Here is a 21788-nt window from a genome sequence, read left to right on the forward strand (position 1 = left end):
TACAGGTATTGGGGTATGAATTCCTTCTGAACATATGAGATTGATTGCCCCTAGATCCGGACTAGCCCTAAAAGGCATTCAAGTGTTAGGTGGGATTGTGGATGCAGATTACCAAGGAGAAAACAAGGTTATTCTCATTAATGGTGGCAAAAACATGTTACCAATTCATAAAGGACCCTGTGTGGCCCAATTGATATTAGTGCCTGTGAAATTATCCATGGTGAGGAAAGGAGATCTGCCCACAGTATTAACCATTCGTGGTGACAAGGGTTTTGGCTCATCAGATACTATGGTGCCAGGTGCAAAGGTATGGGTCGACAAACCTAGTGATCCGCCCGTTCCGGTGGATGTGATTGCAGCAGGGGAGAATCAGGTGGTTCTTGTACTAGAACCGGGAAAACGGAAATGGTCGCATATTCCTACTGACAAATGTTATTTACGTGAGTGATGTACTTCACTGATATCTTGTTTTTGAATTCTGATTTATAGATCCTGTGTATGTTGAGTGTGTGTGTGAGGCACGATGGAGTATATTCGGGAGGATCCAGCAACATGCTGGAGGAAGTGGCAAATCTCTCCATTCTGCCAATGCACTCAGTGATCTGGTTCAAGGCTGACACGCCAGCTATTACTACTGAGCCTGATGATGCAGTGTCTTGAGGAAACAATGGGGACGAAAGCGTGATGCTTTACACATTTCTGCTCTTTCTATTTCTGCAGTGCAGAATAATTATCCCACACTGGTCGGGCAAACCGATAACATATGGATTTACCTAGCCCAGCGGTTGCTGAACGTTTGACATTTTTGCATGTCGGATGTACATGATTACGCTACTTTGGTTTCCACGTGCCTTGTGGCAATACTAAAGCCTGTTCCAGTTTTACGGACCTCGTTTGGCGTCTTGCATAAAAATCCTTTAGTTGAAAACTCTGAAGTGCGAGGTTCCTTTTCCGTATATGAATACTGTGCATTTTGTGCAGACCCAGACCGAAAATGGAGAAATATGACCAGTATCATTATTCACAATATTGCCCCTGCTGATGTCTGTTTCCAAATGACATGTGAATCGACTGTATGCTCTGTTTGTATTGTTGTTTCCAATAATATGTGGTGTCATTTTACTATTCTGACCCCCAGCCACCTAAGCCATGTGAAACTTCCTGCAGGTTGGCTATTTTCTTCTGGGAATCAAACGTATTCATATATTCCTGCTAATATTTCAGGTGATCCTTGTACTTTGACACGCCTCAGCTTAATGCTATTCCCTCTATGCCTTGCTATTCGGCAAGCCACGCAATTCGCCTCCTATGTCACCCGATTGTAATTCTGATGTAAACTTGTTGTCTGAAACTGAAGTGTTGGCATTAGCTGCTTCCTTAGTGGGGATTTGAGGACCAGCAGCTGGGGAATATAAAACTATGATTAAGTTTGCTTGCCTGGTAGTTAAAGGGCTTAATGAAACTTCGCAAGCTTTGAATGAATTGCTGCTAGATGATAGACATTTTAGAAAAGCTATTTTGCAAAACAGAGCAGCCATTGATTATCTGTTTTTGAAGCATAATTTGGGTTGTAGCGCTGTGGAAGGAATATGTTGTTTTGACCTGGAGAATCGTTCCTGTTCTATTGAAGACCATATTAAGGATTTGAAAGATCTAGTTGCCAGAGTGATGCAGGATAAGAACTGGGACTGGTGGGGTCAGATGTTTTCTTGTATTCCTGAAGCATTATGTTCAGCTTTAGTTTAGGTGTTTGGAATTTTTGGTGTTTTGGTTTGTTGTTGTTGTATTTCTTGTATTCCGAATCTGTGGCGTTTGTTTCGTAGGTTCTGGGAACTTCCTTTTCACCCGTTGGGGTATGGTAGTTGAATATCCAAGGGGTGGAGTGTAGTGCATGTGCAAAATGATCCAGAAAACATGGCGCCAATGCGCGGCGATCTTGGATATTCACTTCTAATTACCGGAATGAAACAGTAATGAAAGCCTACATTTTCCTGGGCTCTGGGCTCAGCTAGTAAACATGTATTTCTGCTGCGAAGACAAGGTCACATATTTATGTCAGATGCCCAAGCCGGGAGAATAGTTATTGTATTGTTCGCTGAAGGACAAGCTAGAAAGGGAGTTGGAGCACTCTGCAGGTGCAGTTATAAGGGGCAGTGGGAACGACGGCAAGGAGGGACGATGGGTTTTTCCCACTTCTAACTGGAATATTCCACTCTGTTTATGCCTCATGCTTATTGTGTGCTTTTTGGCCAAGGGCAGCATGGTAACCCATGAGGGGCGGGGATCTAAAGCAGCCCCCATAAGAGACAAGGGTTTTCCTCTTGGAATACAGAGTTGGAATTTGGACCCCGGGTGATGCCGTCTCACTGAGAGGGAGGACACTCCGCTCCAGATCTCTTTGCCTACCTGCTGTGTGACTAAGCAGTATCGTTGTGGCTGAGATGAAGTTGTCTTCTGTGGTGATCATAATGGTGAAGCATTTTTTCTTTGTCTATATATAACCGATTATGTGTTTATTCTTTCTTTTTGCATGTTGTAATTGAATAGAGGGCTTGTAATGCGCCATTTTTCTTATAACTTTAACTAAAACTTTAACTAATGTGTTATGTATAATTATTTGCTTATCTAAGTCCAATAACTACTTTTGCAAAGGTCAAGAGAACGTTAATACGAGATCTACACAGGTGGCCGCTATAAAGCAAAACAAATACCGGGATATCGGGTGACGGTAATGGTAAGGTGCGTGCGCCGGTATGTCGCCGGAATTACTGGTGGCTTATCGGCAAACTCATAACGACCCGCATTTCCTCCACAGCCATGGTGACAAGAAGCCTCCAGCAAGATCCTTAGGTAGTGTGACAGTGTCTGAAAGTAATACACCATATATGACGGCTCAGGACATCTTGGTGGTTATGGAGGACAACACCCCTACGTGGAGGTACTTCTTCCCAAGCCATGTAGGAAGCTTGCGGCACCTCCTCCATGGACTTGGGCATTGATTCCACAACACGAACAGGCTCCCCTAGTCCCGTCTGTTTCCCATATGCCGCCTTTCATGTTTGATATCATGACGAGAGTGACTGCCATGGAGACTGCCCAGACACAGGATGAGGAGAATGTGAGGGAACTGGATGCCCATTTCTCTTTGGGACCAATCCTGGCAGTTGGTAACCTGTCTCTGAAGAAGATCCTGCGAGAGTTGGAGGGAGGCAATAAATTCAGGGACGCATTACTATGGGAGGTGCGAGCAGCCATGCAAGAGGCCATGGAGGATGCCTGACTGGCCCGGGAGCAGGCCTCTTGTGCAGCTGCTGCAAATGATGCTGCAGCAGAGGCCTAAACTCAGGTTAGGGAGGATGCCTGGTTAGGAAGGTATCAGGCTTCTGCAGCAGCAGGGGGGCCTGTGCCAGGCTAGAGAGGATGCCAAATTGGCCTGGGAGAAAGCCTCTGCTGCTGCAGCAGCTGAAACTGTTGCTGCAGCACTGGAGGTGTGTGCTCGAGCTTGAGAGGTTTCCCGACTGGCCTGAGTTTGTGGGGAGGGTTTCATCCCCACCTCCCCCGAACCATCCCTTCCTCCACACCTACTTCGGCACAGCAATCCTCTGTCCACCCCACACATTCACAGCGCCTTTACCTTCAGTACACTGAGCGCCCAACAATACCAACCAAACAGGGGCCGGCCCATAAACAGGAATGTCGGGGGAAGATAGGCCACCCTCTGAGCTCATCTGTCTTCCCTATATTTTATCCCTGGCAGGATTGCCACTGTATCTAAGTTCTTTTATGACAACATCAGTTGGATGCTTATTTTAGTTGGATACACCCTGGACTTGGCCTACATTGACATGTCCCATGACATGTCCCTTGACAATGGTTTCTTTTGACTCCCTTGGAACACTTTTCTTTTCTGTATTTTCCACCACACATTAGTATCGTTCTGTTTCACCTTGCTTACAACCCTTATGAGGTAGCAGTGTTCTTCCTCACCCTTACATGTGCAATTAACCTTTTTGTTGTTCAGTGGTTGTTTCCATTCCCTTTGAGGCGTTAGAGCAGGGGACAGGGGTTTGCAGAGGTCCACGTTATTTTTCACAGAGCTATGGACATTAGCATGTGCAGAGCCCGGACGGAGTTGTAAATGCTGGCAGATGCCATGCCTAGACGTAGCTACGAGTGTTGGCATGTACCTCGCTTGGATGACAGGGTTGTGAGCGATAGCCTGCGTGAGCAACTGGGTAGGATTGTGAATGTCGACCATTGCCACATCTGGATAGAGTAGCGGTTGTTGAGCGAAGTCATGTCTGCACTGCATCAAGAATGCTACCAAGGCCAGATTAGGATGAAATCGTGAATACCAGCTAGCCGCACACATAGACAGGTTCCAATGGTGGGCAGGTGCCGATTTTGGGCACAGTTGTGAATATTGGCAGGCATCATTTATGGAAGGGATAGTGAATATCGGCTGGTGTCAGAGCTATATTGACATGCGGTGATGTTCGTGCGCCACACCTGGAAAGGTGTGAAAATTTAGCACATTGCTCATAGACAACAATGCCAATAACCAATCCACTAACAATTTCACCCTTCCGCCTACACATCTCAAGGTCTAACAAGACACAACCACAAACCTATACCACAAAAAAACACACAAACTTCACTACAATGCAACAACAAAACATACCTCACATAGACTCGCACAACAGCACACAATGTCTACCGACCAGAAAACACCCCAAGCCCAGCGAAACTGCTCTCTTGCACTTTTCCTGCTTACTCAGGCTAACTTACCTCCGCTTTCCGTTTCAGAGCCTCCACAGCGCCAGGGGACCAGTGTGGTGGTGATATTGTGCGGTACAAAAATACTTCAACATTAACATAACAGTGATGCACTATCCTCTATTTGAAGAAGCTGGGGATCACCTTTTCCTGCAACACTAGCCCATCAACATTTATCTGCTGGGACTACTGCTCTGGTGCCTCCCTGTCATGGTCATGCCCTCTATCATCAGAATTGGGGTCTGCATTATCCTCATTAGGCATGGGCATGTTGCGTCTAATGGCAAGGTGGTGTAACATGCAACACATCACCACAATGAGGCACACCTTGTCCGGCACCGGCCGGTACATGAATGTACCACTGCTTAGGTGCAGGCACCTGAAGTGGTTTCTTGAGGACCCCAAATGCCTGCTCAATGTATTTGAAGCACTGCAAGGCCCCTGGCCCGGATGGTATTAGGTCAGACATTTATAAATGGTTCCCGGGTTGTGGGGCCAGTCTTGCTTGAACTATTTAATGTCATAGCTCATACTTTGAACAAGAGCACTATTAAACCCATCTTTAAGAACAGCTCACGTGCAGACCCCCACTGCTGTGGACCCATATCTTTACTTGATAGTGTTTTCCAGATCTTTGCCAGTTGCTTGGCAGCTAGGCTTCAGGAGTGTGCAGTGGATAACAACATATTACCACCTTATCCAGCAGGTTTTAGGAAAGATTTCACAACTACTGACCATGCTTTTGTTCTTAAAACCACTGATATTAAATATGGTTTAGTATATACAGGCTTCCTAGATCTAGCAAAGGCCTTCGACTCTCTTGAGCACCCAGAACTGGGTGTGCCTTTCTCTCTACTGCAGTTGATTATCTGGCTCTATTCCGATACTGGGGCCTCTGTTATTCGCCAGCCCAGTTTAGGGGCAACCATGGAGTTTGCAACTAACAAAGGAGTAAGACGGGGATGCCCAATGGCCCCTTTGCTTTTTATTATTTTTCTTTTGGACTTTAATCCTGGGTCTCAACAGGAAGGGATACGTCTCCCAGTCCTGAATAGAGTCCGCTATTCTACCCTTCTTTATGCTGACATTGCCATCCTACTTGACTTGACACCAAAGGGAATAGGGCAAAGCCTGAGATATGCAGCCACCTACTAAGAACTAAATGGCTTAAGTTTGAATCTTGCCAAAACAAAAATAGCATTTTTTGGCAGTAATAAACAGGAATCCACATGGTCTATAAATAATGTTTAAATCGACGTAGTGGGTACGTACTACTATTTAGGGGTGGTTTTTCAAGCAATTGCTCCTGGTCTTTACACTTGGAGTCAATGGAAAACCAGCTTCAGACAGGTTTCGGCGGCCTGATGAGATTTTACCATGGGTTTGGTGGGCACAGACTTGATCAATGCATCCAGGTTATTGAGACCAAGGTTCACCCGTCTGTTTTATATAGTAGTGCAATCTGGGTAGTGCAAATTGCTCTGCCTTAGACCTTATTCTGCATAGGTATCTGAGAAAGCTACTGGGTTTGGGTCCAAGAGCCCCAGGGGTTGCTTTGTGAATGGAGGTTGGTGTTTCAAGCATTAGTGTACGGGTTGAATTACGATTTTTAGAATTTTATCAGAAACTATTTTTAAGTACCTCAGAAAACCCTAATATTAGGAATGTATTGGGGGAAATGTCCAATGACATTTACCTTTGGTCCAGGAAGTGTGCCTCTTTGTCCAGGAAGTGGGGTATTGATATCATGCAGCTAAAGGGGGCACTATTAATAAAAGCCAGTTAAAAACTAAAGCAATGGAGTTGGAATTTGACCAAGCCATGGCAAAGTTGTGCTCATTGAGACATTTAACTGCAGCACTCAGTATTTGTCATGTGAACACCTCAATAAATACAATACCCGACCCAAAGGCATATAATGGCAATGGTCAGATTAAACATATTACCATTAGGGGTTGTATGTCCTGATTATAAGAACATGTATTGCGTCTGTGGCACTGGTGTCATTGAGGATTTAACCCACTTTCTGCTTATTTGTAAGATTTTACTGGATCTAAGGAGGAAGTGGTTGGATAGTCATTTTATACGTAATAACATTATTACATCCGTTCCAGAGCCAATGTTGTTTATCTTGTCCTGTACCAATGGACATTTTGCAACTGATCTTTGTGAGTATGTTAATACCTCTTTTAAACGTTTGGAAAGGAATCCGAATACAGTTTTGATTAGGAATATTTTCTATTTTGGTATCTAGAGTATTTAAAATGGTTCCATATTTTAAAAAAATGTTTTAACCATGTATTTTTATTAGAATTCCGAGTTAACACATTATAGAAGCCAAGTTACAGCATTACTTGGCAATTCTGGTTTTTACAAGTATTTAACTGTTTGCTTAACACAGCCCTTGTAACCATCATGTCATTACAACATCACAATTCCGCTTTTTACTTAACATGGCCATTTTTACCATTGAAAGGAGAGTGGAAGAGATAGAATAAAAGGCATGATGAGGCGTAAGAGAGATAAGTGAGAGAGAAGGAAGACAAGAAATAACATTTAAAAAATAAACACAGAAGGTAACATATTGCTGTCAACAAGGTGCGTGGGCTTGACCGCCATGTTGAACACCCGCGGAGGAGACAGACCTTATTTGTTCATAGCGTGATAAGGTGCTTCAAGAGTAACGGCTGGAAAAACATTTGCTCTTTATCGGCCACATGTTCCAGGAAAGGCCCCCAAATACGTGAGAATTTAGGCATACGTGCCACACTTTCACCCACCAATAGGCAATGTGCGGCCCCTCTGCTGCCTTTCAAAAGTGCATGCGGGTGATTCGGGCTGCCATCAGAAGTTGGGAGAGGAGGCCTGCCCTAGCTCCTGTCATGGGGAAGGAGCCGTCCTCAGGGGTGCTACCTAGCAGTAGGACCAGCGGATTCATGGTGATCTGGGCACCCGTGATATCTTTGATTTTGGAGAGAACCTCCAGCCAAAAGGATTGTATTATGGGGCAGTGCCACCACATAGTAGCCAGGGCACCCAGCTGCCTGCATCCATGTCAGCAGATCGGGGTAGGTAGGGTGCATTGCGTGCAATCAGTGCGGAGAGAGATAACCTATGGAAGCACAACTTGAGTGCCCCTTCCTTTCCTTCACTGGGGTGCAGCACAAGCTCTGGTCCATATCCTTGCCCAGGGCTCCCCTGAAATTTCCAGGCCCAATTCCCTTTCCCATGCCGACATGTACAGGAACTTTTCTTCTAGCTTGGCATTTTCCAGTAGCTTGTAACATGCTGATATTCTGTTGTTTTTTGCCCTTCTAATACTTTAAATTCAATGCCTGTTGGGGGGCAGGTTCCAGCCTGTCGAACTATTGCGTTAGACACCCAGTGATGCAATTGGCCATAACAGAACCTCTCAGATTCCGGCAGGTTCAACTTTTCTTTGCACTCGATAAAGGTCTGGGGTCTCCTAATCACTGTAGAGTTCCCACAATCTCAGGAGTTCACCAGAGTTCCAGAGCTGAAAGGCTCTTGCTTGCAGACCCGGGTTGAATGCTGGATTTTGGGTAATCGGTGGTGAGAATGGGCCCTAGCCCGGTTTAAAACCTTTCTGAGGGCAGGCTTTGTCCCAGTTCTGAAGTGTCGCCAAAGTGGTGATCAGCATGGTGTCTCGCTGATGCTGTGCCTCCTTGGGGAGGAATGGAAGGTGAACCCATGGGATGGGAGACGTGGCTTGTTCAATGTTCAATGTCTCTCCATTTGGGAGTTTCCCCCTCCCCCGCCCAGCCCAGCATTGCTGCTACTTGTGGAATCGATGGCAAGCCTAGACCCACCAGCAGTATCTCTCATGTGAGAAGCTTACATGGAATCCGTGGTGTTTTGCGCTGCCAGATGAACTTCCCCACCGCTTTCTGTAAGTCGAGTAGCTCTCCTTCCGGAATGAGCACCGGCAACGCCTGAAAGATGTACAGCAGTTTTGGGAGGAGTGTCATCTTGACTGCGCAAATTCAGCCTAACCACGAGATTTCCTGTGAATCCCAACTTTGAAGCAGCTGTTTGGCTTCTCTCCACAGCTCCGGGACATTAGCTTTCAACAGGCCTGAGTAGGTGAGGGTGTTGTGCACCTCCAGATAGGTGTACCTGTATCCGACCATCGGACTGGGAATCTCGCCCGTAGGGTAGCCAGGGCTCCTGGTGTTCAGGCCCATGCCTATAGATTTCCCCTGGTTTATTACGAACCCCGAGACTGCCGTAAATTGGGCCGTCTGGTCCTTATTAATTAATAGTAGGGGGACTTCACCCAGATGCCGCAACACAATATTACTGAAGAGTTTCGCGTCAGTGTTGAGCAAACCTATTGGGCGATAAGATGTGCACTCAATTAGGTTCTTGGTAGCGTGGTGGCTTATTCCGCCATGGATTGCGTTACAGCTCCAGAGGAGAGAAAGGAGTTGAACAGCTTGGTCAAGGGAGGGACCAGCTCAGAGCTGAATGTTTTATGGAACTTGTTAGTGAAGCCGTCAAGCCCTGGGGCTTGTCTGCGGGAAGTGAGTGAATTGCCAGTTGGCCATCCTGGTTGGTAATGGGCACTTCTTAGAGCTTCCATGGGGTCTGGGAGGGTTGGGGAGATGGGAGTTGCGTATGAAGTTGTGTGTTGTTTGCCGGTCTCCCTGATGTGCGGCCGAGTGCCCCCGGTAGAAGTCTTCCATAATTTGGAACTTGCCCTCATCTGAAGTCAAGCACTGTCCATTAGTGTTTTGCAGAGCCTCTACATAATTGCACATAGCCCTTCTTTTCAGCTTCGCCGCTAATCATTTGCTGGCCTATTCCCTTTAGTGTAGAAGTATTGTTTTGTAAGCAACAAGGAGTGCGCTGCGCTACCCATGTGATGCGCTCCCAGGGCTTTCCTTGCCACACGCAAGTCCCGAACTGAGCGCCAGCACTCCTTGTCCCTGTGTGCTTTCTCTTTTCCTCGAAGCACCTCTTCCAGGTGGGATTGGAGCAACTTCCTTATGCTCCCCCGTGTCACTGATTGAGCTATAATACACCCCCGAATAACCCCACATTGGCAGTGTCGTTTTCTGAAAAGTAGAGCTTGATTGCTTTGGAGATGTGGGAGCAAACCAAGGGTTCCCCAGTAGAAAATCATTCATGCGCCACAAGGGTTTGTGTTGGGAGTCTGAGAGGGGTGGGGCCATCGCTAGCATCACAGGTGCATGATCTGATAAGGCTTTTGGGAGACTATCAGTACTAACTACTTGTGGGATCAGGGTGTTGGAGAGGAGGAACATGTCCAGCCTAGAGAATCCCCTATGGACTGGCGAGAAAAAGGTATAATTGTGCTAATCCTGGTGGAAAAAACGCCATGCCTCGATTAGTGTATACTCGTGTGGTAGTGTGGTAGTAGCTATGAAGTTTTCCTTATCATGAGTCGTTGGCGGAAGAGACTTATCTACCAGCGGATTCATTGCTGCATTAAAATACCCGCCCATAATGATATCACCTTCAGCGAACCCCCTCAGCGTCTTTGAAAGGGATACGTAAAATGCTTCCTGGTGAGTATTGGGACCATACATCAATGCTAGGGTCACTTTCTGTCATCCATAGAATAGCCCAACTACCAGAATATATCTCCCCCATCCTGCAGGATTTTCAGCGTTCTCAACGGGGTACCTTTACTCACCAGATTGCTGACACCATGCCTCTTCGAGCCACTGGAGGTGCAAAATACCATAGGGTAAAATTAATTATTGAGGCGGGGTTCATCTGCGGACAGGAGGCGAGTCTCCTGGAGAAACAGGAGTGAGGAGTTAAGGGTCGACAATCTATGGAACAGTGCCTTGCGTTTTAGGGAGCGTTTAGTCCCTGTACATTCAGGGTGAGACACCAAACGTCAGGAGTTGCCATCCTGGGTACGGTCGGGCAAACCTATGATGAGCTGAATGTCTGATCTCGCCAGCAGGGGTGCCGAAGGGTCCCCGCTTGTCGATTAATTCATTCTCCCAGGCAGTGTATTACAGTACAAAATCAGAACTAAAAAATGTAAACATAAACAAAATAGAAGTAAGACATTTAGGAACTTGCCAAAAGCTTTTCAACAATGACATAGGGCCTCATTCCAAGATTGCAGGTAGCCATGGGACTATTAGCCCGGGTCCGGTCTGGTTGGATGGATGGGGACTTACCGGGTCATTCCGACCCTGGAGGACCCGGTAAATCCCCATTCAACCAGCCATTCCCCATTCCCATTTGAGCCCCCATAGGACTCAATGGGAATGGGGAAGGCGGTAATAACGGGCCTGTCACACTACCAGCTGCACCTCCTCAGAGGTATTCTTCCTCTCCTCTCCTTTCCCAAGAAGCTCACCGTCTCCAGAGCCCTGGTTCTCTCTAAGCTGGATTATTGCAACAGCCTATATCTAAATCTGCCTGCCTCTACTCTCCGCCCTCTGCAACTTATCCAAAACAGGACTGCGAGACTTGTCCTTGGCCTCAAGCGCAGGGATCGTATCTCTCCAGGACTGAAATCTCTGCACTGGCTCCCAGTGGCTGCAAGGATTAAGTTCAAAACCATCTGCATTATCCACAAGGCCTTCTGGGGCCTGGGGCCGCATTACCTTCAACTCTCTCTTCCTAAATACCTTCCTTCTCGGGCTCTCCGCTCATCTGCCTCCAACTCCCTCAGGGTCAGCCGCTTCTCCAAGCAACAAGTTGGTGGTCGATCTCTCTCTTCGGCAGGGGTCTCCCTCTGGAACAGCCTTCCTGCCTCCCTGAAACTTGAGGAGAACCATCTCCGGTTCCTGAAACACCTCAAAACCTTCCTCTTTGCTTCTGCTTTCTCTGCCTCTCTCCCCTGTTGAAACCCCTGGACGAATCTGCACTGGTTACCTGGCCACCCTTCTGACCTTGGGGCCAGGTCCCACCCTCTGCACTCCTCACTGCCTCCCTGGAAACCCCCGCACTTAGAGACTGTTTTTCTGTATCCCTTCAGTCCCCCCCAACAGCACTTGTCTGCTCTACCTTGCACTTGCCACCATCCGGCTGCTTTTACCTATCGTATTTATTTCTCTATCCCATGTACTGCACTTCCCCTTCTCCCTACCCTTGCACTTGCGCGATCTGAATGACACTTGCCCTAGTAGGATCGTTTGTCTGTCTTTCCACTGTTTTTCCCTCCCCTGCCTCGTCACGCCTTGAAACACTTGTGTATAGGCGCGTTATAAATACCATATCATATCATATCATATCATATCATATCATATCATATCATATCATATCATACAATGCTCGGCAGTAGTGCTAAGTGGTCAGGTGAGACTAATGTCTGTGTGTGCGGATTGTGCTCAGTGTGCAGGACACAGAAATGGTTAGGAATGATGTTTGGGGATCCCTTATGGCACTAAAAGTAAACCTGTCTCTGAGCTGGTCCTTGACATTCAACACTTGGCATTGGATTCTCTATACCCTCTCCATTGTGTGATCTTTAATGCTGCCTGTGGGGAAATTCATCAGTCCGAATTTGTGGATGTGCAAATTGTAGGCAGGGGACAAAGAATGTTGGCATTTTCGCAATGGTATATCCCCTGCATGCAATTTTCAACACTGGCAAGATGAGTTCAAAATAGAAGAGAACAATTTGCCAAAATAATCTAAAGTGCTCAGTTGTACAGTGTAGGACTCAATTTAAACTAGGCGGTATAGCAAATTGGAGCAAAGGGACATAGAGTCAAAGGCTACCCCTCTCTTTGACGCACAGGAGATGCAAGAAAACCTACAGAGGGCTAGGGATAATTATAAACTAGCCATGTGATCACACAAGCAAAGTGGGAGTGATACTGATAAAACAAAATGTATTTACATTATGGATATATCTTAAAAAGCGAAGACCAAAATAATAGTCATAAACTGTGCAAAAACAAGGCATACAATTCCGTACATAGGGCCTCATTACACGGGCAGCAGTAACCATGGCGCTATTAGCACCATGGTTGCCGCCGGTATTTTACCGAGTCCACCATGGTGAATGGTGGAATTACCACCCTATTCCAAGGTGTGTGGGGGCGGTAATTCCCCATTCACCATGGCACTTCCCCATTCCCATATTTGCCCCCATAGGGCTCAATGGGAATGGGGAAGGCAGTAATTACGATACCGCAAATGCGGTACTGTAATTACCTCCAAGGTCCCTTTGCGGGTCCCATCCTTAACGGCTGGTAAAATCAGCCGTTAAGGTAGGGTCCCACAAAGGGACCTTGTAGTAAGGCGGTAAGGGTTTACCGGCACTGGTACCCTTACCGGTACCGGTAAACCCTTACCGCCATCCGTGTAATGAGGCTCATAGTGTGGTTAGTAGAGCATCAGGTGATAAATCATGTACTGGCCAAACATATGCAGTATATATCTACAATGTTTATCAGTATCACTCCCACTTTATTTGTGTGATCAAATGGCTCGTTTATAATTATACCTAGTCTTGTGACTTCTGTAGGTTTTCTTGCACCTCCTGCGCGTCAAAGAGAGGGGTAGCCTTTGACTCTATGTCCCTTTGCTCTAATACTCTCTCACCCTCTTGAGTCAGGCTCCCCGATAACAAAAAAGAGGGTCCCTTTGCCCCATTTTTTCTTCTCCCGGTACAGCAAATGGGGCATAATAGCAAGGTGTATGGCTTTTACATCTCACTTTAATGCAGCACCAGCCTCAGCATGGGCCCAACGCTGTGAGGGAAATGCAGGGGCGTAGGAGACACATAAAATCTGGGGGGGACAGTGGACATCTTGGGGACTTTGCTTTATTTATTTATTGTGTTTTAGTCAAAGAACTCGACTTTTCACAAAATTAGAATTAAAATAGCAGTACGTATTAAATTACAAATATCACTGTATAAAACAAGAGAAAAGAAGAAAAGAAAACAGAAGAAAATTAAAGGATGCAGCAGCAAAGAACATGTCTTTGTATTTTCCATTTCTGGATTTTTGATCTGACTATGAGCTCATGGTAAGAGAGAGGAAATAACAATTACTTCCAGTGGGCCACAGCTTGGACGTTAGCTCGTTAAGAGGCAGATCACCTGTAAGTGGACTCCTGCCAAATAAAGGAGGTGCAGACTTTTCTACCAACTGCAAGTTGCTACTTTTTTTGTGTGGGGAAGGAGATGTGTGCGTCTCTTGGAATGGAAGGATGGGGTTTCAAAGAAAGAGCAAATCTTGTTTGTACCTCTGAGTAAGCCCTGTTAAGGGAGTAGAGGGACCAGGTGTGTGATGTTGATGCTTTGACTGTCCTACAGGGGGTTGGGGTTTACAGCAAACAAGGATGAGCGATCGCAAGCCCACCCCCTTATAATCACTCCCCAGGTCAGCGGCCAGATGTGTCAGACCCAGGGGAAGCCTAGTAGGTGGGGTGTATGTGGACCCAGGGGGGTGGCCAGAGGGGCAGCCCGCTATGTGGGCTGTCCCTCAAGCGCCCCTGCGAGGGCCGGGCCAGCCTCTCACCATGAGTCTGGTCCCTCTTATTCCATCTCATGCTGGCTTCAGAGCCTAGCCTTTCTTTGCCTTTGTTATTCTGAATGCAGAGCTGGACTCTGTTCCTTTTTCGTTTAACATTTGCTGCAACGCCTGATCTATTTGATTCTCTCATATGTTACTAGGACGGCAGAGCATGGGTCCTCTGCCCTGTTACATTATTCAAAGAGCCCCTGTGACCTTTCTTTGCCTATCCCATGTCTCACTGCTTGCTTGCTTAATACATACCTCCTTGCTTGAACACTCAACATATTCTCCCTAACACAGCAATGGCAGCTGCAGTCTCTCTTAACTTCTATTTGTTCTGTGTCTTGAATTGGCCTCTTATTTCCGCTTTTCTGTCTGCAGGGGAAAGGCATTTGCCAGTCACTGCCATGATGGTTCTACCTGGCCATAAGAGGGCAACAGCTAGCCAATATTGGAAGAACATGGGCATATTACGCAAGAGGCTGGCAACTACCTTCCTAATGCCTACACAAGAGACATAAATAACTCTTGCCTTTGTCTCTAACAGTAATTCAGTGGATGAAGAAACGCGAGAACACACATATTGCTTATAAATGAAGTGGATGATGTCACACTTGGTTAATATTTGGAATGGAAAGGGTTGGCACTGCTAAGTACTTAAACTAACTCCTTGAGTTACAAAAATGTTGATTCGATATTTAGGGCACACCTTGAAACCCTGGCACAGGGTGTAAGTGAACAATAAACAAAAAGGATTCAGAACCTAATCTGATCCTAGGTGTGCTGCCCCTTGCTCTCCAATAGGAGTTGCTCCAACTTTTTGATAGTGTAATTACTTCAATTTCCAAATAATCACTCTGTGGTGACCACAGAGTGATTATTTGGAAATTGAAGTAATTACACTATCAAAAAGTTGGAGCAACTCCTATTGGAGAGCAAGGGTACACTTGGTTAAGACATTTTGATCACGCCAGGAGCTAATTTCCAGCTGCAATTAAACGATTACCTTTTAGACTTCTGACTTTAAATAACATTAGTATCACCTGGAAAGCACAGAGTTTGCTCAACAGGGTTCCTGGAGCACGAGGGGTACCCTACTCGTGGACATGGATGATTAAAGGGCATTCTTGCCCTGGTTTGGAGCCTGGCCCCTACAGCCATGATGGGGGGAGGGGCCTATTACTTTTGGTTGTACGTACCCTTTGAGGGTGGGCAGACATTGCCTCCTGCTTTAGCCCACTTACAACTCTGCTTTGCAACTTTATCACCCATACCTTTCAGGTGGCATGTAACTCAATGCTATTAATGTTATCAGCCTCAGAAGTCTGGAATCCTTTGCCACATCAACTAGGGTACAGGCTTTCCACCTGAGACTTACCCATGTCTGAGTAGGCGTCTGTCGCCCTGTGGGGAAGACACACCCAGAAAGAGCAGGGCACAGTGCCCTTGTGGGTTTTTCACACTTCTTCCTCGGGGTTGGCACAATTCAATCCGCAGAGAAAGTGGCACATGCTGGGCAACATTCTCCCACTTTGACAATGTCACCCAAAGAGCAAGCTTGGCCATTTGAAATACCTCTGTCGACTTAATATTTTGAACAATCCACACTGATGGGTTTAAGCACCTGCTTAATGCGAGATGGCAATTAAGGGCATTTGCCAATGCACTCAAGAAGCACAGGACACCCTCTTACCAGTGACATGCCATGCTCACTCGTTCTGATCACGAATTGCCATTTATCTGGGGTCATGTTAAATGTATTTATTTATTTATTACATGTGTAACATCACGCAAAACCCCCAAGCATCAAAGCGCAAAGTAAACTGCATGGAGTGGACCACTTCCATTGGCGCACGTTTTTACTTTTCTGCCACAAAATAGAAGATTTTAGCATAAAAGGCAGGTGAAATCACATTGCTTTTCCACTTTGGAAGAGTGTAAATACCTCGCACAATTAGCAATTTCTGGCAGAATTGACAATGGCATCCTCTGGACTACGCCCGCTTTTACCAGGTTTCATTTCCAAGGGGAATCCCTTTCCTTATTTCCACCATGAGAATCCATGCTGGCAGTAAGGCTGCATGTGTCTAGTGGAGCGGGAAATACGAGGGGTCCTGGTGTGTCCACTCAGCTCCCGAACTCCACCCAGAAAATGCATGAAAATCTGGCCAATTAGAAAAAGCGACAGTAATAGTGTTTTCCACCACTTTTGCTGAACCAATTGACCTGGAAAATGCTGTCTTGCATCGGAAGCTGAATGCATTCACTCTGCCTATTATCCCACCGTAAGATTAAGCCGGGTGCTGAACACAGGTGTTACATATTCCTGTGCACAACCTGCATTTGGAGCATTAACTAACTGAGCTACCTTACAAATGATGTCGCCTCTGGGGCTTTACCGTCTTAACCCCTTAACTGCCATGGGTATTTCCGCCAGTGCCAAAGCCTTTTTTGGTGATTTCTGTATGTCGCCAGTCAATCCCTTGTTACTTTTTTGTTACATAAGATATCTTGACCAAAGTTGGCCCCTTTTTTCCCACATCTAGTGGTCGTAACTCCACCCAGGAATCCTAGTTTGCTGTAGGGGGGTGAGAGAAAATTACCAAAAAGGAGAACATTTAGGGTTTTTTCAGAAAATGCCAATACAATGTTGTACAAAGAAGCCTGTGGTGTTTTCCTTGTAAGGGCTAGGAACATATGGTTTGCTGTGTTGGATTTGCCATTTTCCAGGCTTTCAAGAATAGATTGAGTGGAAACTAAAATAACATATTTTGATATGCTAATCAGCCGTTTTGTGAGAGGTAGGCGATTTTGGCTTTTTTTGTCCAATAGGACATGAATGGACGGAATGGAAGAAAAGGGTAGGAAAGCTGAATGGGAAGCCAGAAAGGCATACATTTCTGAAAAGTAGACAATATTCCAACTTTAGGAAGGGGTGATTTGCGCAGGTCAGACAACAACTATGTAGGGAAAGATTCCATAGTTTGGGGGAGAAATTGGGAAAATGACGGGAAAAAAAACACAATTTCCGCACATTTCACTCTGGTCACCCACCGAAACACGCAGCCAACAACACATGACCTACCTTTCTGCGTTCCCACAGGTTTCCCGATGAAAACGGTACCTCACATGTGTGGGTGCACCTACCTGGGTGCAAAGGGAAAAGCCTAAAACACTGGTAACCCCAAGTCTTTTCGCACAGCAGATTCTCAGGGATTTTGCTCATGTGGACAACCTACAGATTTTGGCATACGGTGTTGAAGCCACAGAGGAAAACAGGGAACCCCATGCATTTCCGAAAAGAAGACACCCGGGGAATCCACAGAGGTCTGACTTGCGCAAATTGCCCCATAATTTATGACCCACAATCCCTGACAAATTCTGAAAATTGGTGGAAAAAACACAATTTTCACTTTGTCTGGGATTGTGGGTAATAATTTCTGGGGCGATTCGCGCAAGTCGGACCTCTCTGGATTCCCACGGGTGTCTTCTTTTCGGAAATGCATGGGATACCCTGTTTTCCTTAGTGGCTTCGACACCCTAGGCCCAAATTTGTAGGTTGTCTCCCCAAACCCTTTGGGGGTTACCAGTGGTTTAGCTTTTTCCCTTTGCGCCCAGGTAGGTGCACCCACACATGTGAGGTACTGTTTACGTCGGGACACATGTGGGAATGCAGGAAGGTAGGACTGTTGGTTTTGGCGGTGTGTTTCGGTGGGTGGCAAGAGGGAAATGTCTGAAAATTGTATTTTTTTCACCAAATTTCTGACTTTGCCGTGGATTGTGGGTAATACATTCTGGGGCGATTCGCGCAAGTCAGACCTCTGTGGATTCCCACGGGTGTCCTCATTTTGGAAATGCATGGGGTTCCCTGTTTTCCTTGGTGTCTTCGACACCCTAGGCCCAGATCTGTATGTTGTCCACATGAGCAAAATCTGCTCTGCCGAAAGGCTTGGGGTTACCAGTGGGTTAGCCTTTTCCATTTGCGCCCAGGTAGGTGCACCCACACATGTGAGGTACTGTTTTCATTGGGACACCTGTGGGAATGCAGGATGGTAGGACATGTGTTGTTGGTGGCGTGTTTCAGTGGGTGGCCAGAGTGAAATGTCTGAAAATTGTTTTTTTTCCACCAAATTTCAGAGACATTTCCCTCTGCCCACCCACTGAAACAGGCCACCAACAACAGATGTCCTACCTTCCCACCTTCCCACAGGTGTCCCGATGAAAACGGTACCTCAAATGTGTGGATGCACCTACTCGGTGAAAAGGGAAAAGGCTAACCCACTGATAACCCCAAGCCTTTCGGCAAAGCAGATTTCGCTCATGTGGACAACCTACAGATTTGGGCCTAGGGTGTCGAAGCCACCAAGGAAAACAGAGGACCCTATGCATTTCCGAAAAGAAGACACCCATGGGCACCCCCCTTTCCACTAAAAACATCAATGGTGGTTTAGTGACCCCCCCACACCCACCCAAAACAAGTTATAATTTTTTTTAATTTTTGTTTTTGTTTTGCCTCTTTCCTAGGGGCAGATTGTGCTAGCAATCTGCCCCCAGGGAGGGCTACATGAGATGCCCCCATCCATTTGGGGTGGGGGGAGAGGTCCACCCCCCTTTCGACTAAAAACATCCATGGTGGCTCAGTGGCCCCCCCACACCCACCCAAAACATGTTTTGACCCTTTTCTAGGGGCAGATGGGCACATGTGTGTGACCACCTGCCCCCGGGGGGGGGGGGGGGGAAACATACTGCCCCCGGCTTGGGGGGTGGCTCTGCCAATATGTGCAGTGGCCTCCCCGACACCCCAAATGGATGGGGGCATCTCATGTACCCCTTCCTAGGGGCAGAAATCTGCCCTCAGGGAAGGCTACATAAGGTGCCCCCATCCACTTAGGGTGAGGGTAGAGGGCCACCCCCCCTTTCAAATACAAAAAATCCTGGTGGTCTAGTGGGCCCCCTACCCCCACCCAAAACAAGTTATAATATATATATATATATATATTTGTTTTGCCGTTCCCTAGGGGCAGATGGGCACATGCGTGTGTCCATCTGCCCCCAAGGGGGGGGGTGGCAAAATGTACTGCCAATATTTGCAGTGGCCTCTCCCCTTACCCCAAATGGATGGGGGCATCTCATGTACCCCTTCCTAGGGGCAGAAATCTGCCGACAGTGAGGGCTACATAAGGTGCCCGTCCATCCACTTAGGGTAGGGTAAGGCCACCCCCTTTCAAACACAAAAAATCCTGGTGGTCTAGTGTGCCCCCTACCCCCACCCAAAACAAGTTATAATATATATATATATATATATATATGTTTTGCCCTTCCCTAGGGGCAGATGGGCACATGTGTGTGGCCATCTGCCCCCAGGGGGGTGTCAAAACATACTGCCCCAGGCTTGGGATGGGTGGCTCTGCAAATATTTGAAGTGGCCTGTCCCCCCCCCCCCCCCTGGATGGAGGGCATCTCATGTACCCCTTCCTAGGGGCAGAAATCTGCCCCCAGGGAAGGCTACATAAGTGCCCCCATCCACTTAGGGTGGGGGGAGAGGGCCACCCCCTTGCAAAAATCCCTGGTGGCTAGAGGTCCCACCCGCACCCACCCCACCCTAAACTATGTAAAAAATATATATATATCTTTTTTTTTGTTTGTCCCCCTTCCCTGGGGGCAGATGATCACTCATCTGCCTCCAGGGTATTGCCCCCATGCTTTGGGGGCCAGGGGGAGAGGGCAGTTTACATAGTAAGCAGCCCCCCCACTTCAAAAACAGATCACTGCAGGACACACCAAACACATATTTTGAGGGGGATAAATGACATTACATCCCCCCCACTTAAAATTGTGGGGGGGTGTCCCCCCTGTCCTCCCCATGTCCTACGCCCATGGGGAAATGGCACCTCGATGTAATGTTTTATACATATTTGTTTTATACATATTTGCCATGTGTGCAACGGGAGTTGTGACATTTTCTCACCCAGCACCTCTGATTTCTGGTAACTGGGCATAACTGCACCAACCTGCCACCTGCCTCTGATGTTTCTAAATACCTCACCTGCCTGCTGTGATAGTAGATTGAAGCCATTGCAACCTAACCCATGTCATGTCATGATAATATTACCAGGTCGCTTGATATTTACATTGAACGTGACCCACAGCGTCCTGGGCACTTGGATTAATGGGGAATTGCAGGAGTTCCTGGGCATAAGTGAGTGGATTTGTCCCTGTGTGATGTTTGTTAGTTTACGGGCCTCCGTGTCTGCCCACGGCCTTCTCTAAAGTGACCATTTGCTGCATTTTCTATTTCAAAATTATGTACATGTGCAGTGTCTCATGGACCTGTGCACACCCCCACACTAGTTAACAACCATGTTTTCCATGACTTCTGTGCCATTTCCCTTCTTTGCCTGGCATGTGGACCTCCCCTTATATGCATCACGTCCTTGCTGCTCCATTCCCATACACTCTGTCACCACTTATCGTGTGCTATCTCTGTGTACCCTCCTTGCTGGCCACTACAATGATTGGTGGTGTTGTCAAATGTATGTTTGAATGAATCAACTGGTATGATTTGACTTCACCTTAGCATTCACCCTATGCTAATGGAATTACTCTGCATGGCTGTTGCTCTAAGCTATTCCTATACTGACCCTGCCTTTTGAACCAATCTACATATAGATTTTTGTTGTTGCTTCTCTTTTTACTCCTATTGTTCAGCTCTTGCCTCCCTGATGTGTCTGGTTGCACACAGAATCTCATTCAGTCATGGCCAACAGTGGATGTGTGATCCTCCCAGTTGTCTGCACTATCTGTGTCGGCTTGTGCATGTACTCTGATACCTTCCTTCTCTCGACCTATTGTCTGGGTGTTCTGGTCATATTTAGTTGCTTGTAGCCTAGGACCACCCGTCTTACGCCCTTGTCAACTGCAGCGGTCCCACTTTCTACTGTGGGAGGTATTATACCTTCATCTCCCCCCAGCCTTCTCTCCCTGTCCATGGAATGTTGTTGCATGGTCCCTCTGATCTTCTCTGATGGCAATGCCATTCCTGTTTCCTTTTCTATGAATGCCCCAATGGCCTGTGGTGATGGACTCTGTAGGGGTGTCTATTCATACCTGTCTATTCACCCATTGTTCCCATACCAGCCAGTCTGTCCTGCGCAGCTATGACTTCCACCAGTCTGGACCTCCCCGGACTAATATTCACTGGTCCACACGTTGCGTGCAAACTCACAAAATAGCATGCATGTGCTGAGTACACAGTGGGTCACTTAAATGATAGGGGTGTGCTAGTATTTATGTGTGGTGGGGCAGTGCTTGTTGTTCTTACTCAGCGGCCAAGCCTGATGCTTCTGACATCCCTCCATGATGTGTGGCAGGTAGTTTTGAGAGAGGTTCATGTAGTCATGGGTAGTGCCAGGGAATCGGGCATACACATGGTTGAAGAGCAGGTCTGCATCACAGACCATCTGCATATTGATGGAGTGTTTCAATCGTCTGTTAGTGAGGAGCTGCTCTTTTCCTCGGTGGTAAAAGAGC

Source organism: Ambystoma mexicanum, chromosome 8 (genome assembly GCF_040938575.1).
Source record: "Ambystoma mexicanum isolate Mex_15411 chromosome 8, UKY_AmexF1_1, whole genome shotgun sequence".
Lineage (NCBI taxonomy): Eukaryota > Metazoa > Chordata > Amphibia > Caudata > Ambystomatidae > Ambystoma > Ambystoma mexicanum.